General features: G+C 34.0%; 1 pseudogene; it reads right to left on the reverse strand.

Annotated features, from left to right (window-relative positions):
• Positions 1 to 2,119: 2,119 nt before the first annotated feature.
• Positions 2,120 to 3,802, reverse strand: LOC134737318 (angiogenic factor with G patch and FHA domains 1-like; annotated as a pseudogene).
• Between the last annotated feature and the right edge of the window lie 259 nt (positions 3,803 to 4,061).

Genomic DNA, 4,061 nt, shown 5'->3' on the forward strand with positions numbered 1-4,061 from the left:
TTCTTCTAAGTATTTCTTAATTTACCTTTTTTTCATATATTACACCCTAAACTTTTAAAGGATTCATGTCTGGTTTCCAATTTCTGAAACTTACGAGTCACTGATTCTTTGACTCTTGCCTTCCTATTTAGAGAGTTTGGTAAAACAATTAAATGCTTTTTATTTCTTCTCAATCTAATCTTCACATATAAATATATTTATATTTTCTATTAATTTGCCTTCTATAATATATATGACTACATTAATTGTGATCAGAATTTCACTTTACTAATCCTCTTTTTTGCTCAGCCTATTTTAATATGTAATTTGTATGTTGTACATTAAATTGTTTTACAACACTTTCAATACTTTACTTTTCATTTGCCTCTTTTCCAAAGATAGCTTGACAAGCTCATAGTTTCTTTCCACATTATTTTGCTTTCTTGTTTTTCCATTATATTGACTTAAACATTTAAATATAAATTTAATATCTGAGATTTATGTGCCATATAATTTCTTCTGATGCTTCACCCCAGTAGCTCATCTCCTTGTGTATAATAGAATTTACAATTTAATCCTCACATATGGGAGACACCACATTCCAATACCTGCAGGCAGTTTCTCTTTGTTTATTCCATTTGCCTTGTCAGAAGGGAACAACTTACATGGACCTGACATTCTTGTGATCAGACGCATCTGAGTGGAGCCCTGGCCTCTTAGGTTGATTACTTCTCTGGATCATTACCTTTATTTACTTCCAGTCCTGGGAAGTTTTCTTAATTTCCTTTCAACTATATTAGGTATTCTGTGAATTCTTGTAACTCCTTGGTGATTTTAATCGTCTGCATTAAGTGTTTAAAGTATATTATTTTTCTGAAAAGCAGAAATATCAATAATTGCATATATGAATGAAATATTTTACATAGGTTTTCTATGGCATCTATCACCATGAGAAATTCCAAGTTTTTTCCTTTGAAACACCCCTCTCATCAATAGACCATATTGTAATCACTTGTAGAATGTGATTACTTTTATACCATTAGAAAATTAATTATACATTATGTGCATATTTTTGAAATACTCCACTGCAATAAATAGTGTATGGCCAGAAGTATTGTTTTCTCTAACATAAAACTAATATGAGTAAAATTCTTCACCTGAATTCAGACCTTTTCACTTCAATGGCCATTCTGTCTGATTAGCACTTCCCTGATCCATAAAGGACATCATTTGTATTTTTTGTTTAATTCATAATTTATTGAAATGAGTAATTTAACGTTATAATGTTTTATGGCAATTTAGGACATTTTCAATAAATATATTGAGCTTGAGGCCCTGGCTAAGTATTCGTTTTGTACTCGAAATCAGATTTTTCTGGCAAAACTTCATTGCCTGCAATGGTATTTATAAAAAGTATGAATGCCAGCACATGGACTATTTCAATACTGTACTCATTTGTTCATGTATAAACATTTCATTAGCTATGAAACAAACCAAATACAAATGCTGATGTATAATATATATCAACAAATTCAGATTCTTCACTGAAGAAAACAATAAAAGTTGAATTTTCTGTGACATGTCACCTGTTCATTAGTTCTTTAATATGATTTAGGCTATTCCAAATATAAGAAAATGTATGCATCACTATTCATGTTGTCTCAACATTTTTTATCTAGGTCCTAGAGGGTATAAAAAAGAATGCATATTGTCAGATTTATTTTTATAGACTTTAGATGTTTCTTTTGCTGTATTTTCTGTGTATACTAGTATGAATATATGGAGACAAGGACAAATGTACATTTATGTGGTTATATGAATTTTGCTTATATGGCTAATTGCTTATATGGATGTTGTAAATGACAAGATAAAATAGTAAAGTTTGATAAACTTATCTGTGCCCTGTGAACTTTTGTTCACTTACTGTATAACTTAATTCAGTCACTAATAATGAGTTTAAAAAATGTTTTTTAAAAGTTGCAAACCACACTTTATTACACATTTCTGAATCAAGAAGGGGTAAACTGTGACCCAGCTTCCTTGTGCCACTGACTTTTTTGGGGAGAAACGTTCTGCAATAAAATAAGAGTTTCCAAACTCTATTTATAAAAAAGCTTGAGTTTTCTTCTGTGATTAATCTTCACTCCTCAGTCCCTTTTACCCAAGGAATGGTTCCTAGGTCATCTTTTGGAAGTTTAGTTTCTGGAAAGTTTTCAGCAAACCTCTCCTGTGCTTTGTCCCAGTTGTTGTTGTTGTTATTGTTGTGGAGAAGGTGAGTCTCTTTAATAGAGGACGGTTTGTCTGTCTGCAATCCTGCATGTGTTTGCCAAAGCTGAAGTTGTATTGGAGTTTTTATTCTCCCACCATCCTTCCCCAGGCCTTCTCCTGTTTTCAACACATCTTTTTCAACATCTTCTGACCTTTGTCGCTATCAGTAATTTCAGAATGAACAGATGCAGGAGCATCATCTCTTTGGAAATTTCCTTCACTTTCAATCTGCTCCCTATGTTTTCCAGCTCTATCTTTATATTTCTGATTCTCCAGTATCTTATCATCTTTGTAGTACGTATTCTGTAAACCATATTTTACTCATATATTTTTAAAATCTTTTTCTTCTTTCCAACTCGTTTCCTTCTTAGTCAATGATGGACCAACAAATGATTCATCTTTCTTATCAAGGAAAAGGTGAGCTCTAACCTGCCCTGGTTCACATCCAACACAGCTATTACCGCCAGGGTGAATGTAATAAGATAACACAGTGTCTCCAACTTTCACTTTATCTCCATGCTCAGGTCCATAAGGGTCACATTTAGTTTTCAGCTGAACAATCCATTTTCCATTAACAGTTGTTCCATTTTGACGGCCTGATCCAAAAGGACATAACTTTGTAAGTCATGGTCAAAATAAATTTCTGCATGAAATTTACACCAACTTCAGGGATTCGAAGAGTATGCTCCATATCATTTTCCCTTCCAATTGTAGCAGGTTTTACAGCAGTAATGATGAAGAGTGATCCTGTCTGTAACACAGGTGATCTAATGACAGTTACTGTCATATATGAGGGCCACGTTTTTTCCTCATCTTCCTCCTCAGCATCTTTTGCAGTTGCATTGCCTTTACTGGTAACGCCTTCATCATAACTACCCTCGGTCTGAGAGTCTGTAATTTCACCTTCTTCTGGTTCACTATCAGTCTCTGTGATTTTCTCATCCTTAAAGTTGAATTGAGATGTTTTCATTAAGGGGAGATTCCATAGTATTTCCACTAAGTGGAACAGTGAATTTTGGGGGATTATTTTTGTGATGAATGCCTATTTTGGCTTTTTTTTTTCACATTTGTGAAATTGTCTTTCCCATTGCAGCTTGTATGTTCAACACTGAAGGCTTCTTGATCCTCTGAATTCCAATCCTTTTCCGCATTTTTTTTTTGTAGAAGAATCTGGATCCTTTCTTTTCTCAATTTTTTATTTTTGTTTTGTGCTATAAGTCTGATAAGGTTCCAAATCTACTCGAGAATGAAACCGATAGCGACCACTTTCCACATCACAGTAGTAATAAATTAAATCATATTATATTTGATTCTCAGAATCTTAATAGAAATCAGTGCTGTGGTCAAAATATGGTCCAGTATTTTCATAATAACTAAATCCAGTCTCTGATAAAGCCGCTTCTGCTGCAGCTCTCGAACTTCCAGCTAATGATGAAACTTCTAAGGACTTTTTTGTGCTGCTAATGTAGATGCTGGCTCCTGTGAATTTGAGGCAAATGACCCTCTTGTCTACATTTCACATTTGCTGTCCTATCAGTACCAGGGTGAACATCATTTTCTATTTATAACTGGTCGTTAGAATTCAAAGCAGGAGTTTCAATATCCTGATCTTGCTGATTTGACAGTTCAGTCACTCACTTTATTTGGAAGACTAATATCATTAGAGTAGGTCTGATAATAATAATCTGAGATTGACCAAGGAGCATGGTTCTCTGTGAGTACTTCTACATCAGACTTTTATTATCTCCATTTCTCCCACAGCGGAGTACGTTACTGAGTTCTTCCAGCTGCGTGCGGAGCTCCTGGCGGTAGCT

Source organism: Symphalangus syndactylus, chromosome 8 (genome assembly GCF_028878055.3).
Source record: "Symphalangus syndactylus isolate Jambi chromosome 8, NHGRI_mSymSyn1-v2.1_pri, whole genome shotgun sequence".
Lineage (NCBI taxonomy): Eukaryota > Metazoa > Chordata > Mammalia > Primates > Hylobatidae > Symphalangus > Symphalangus syndactylus.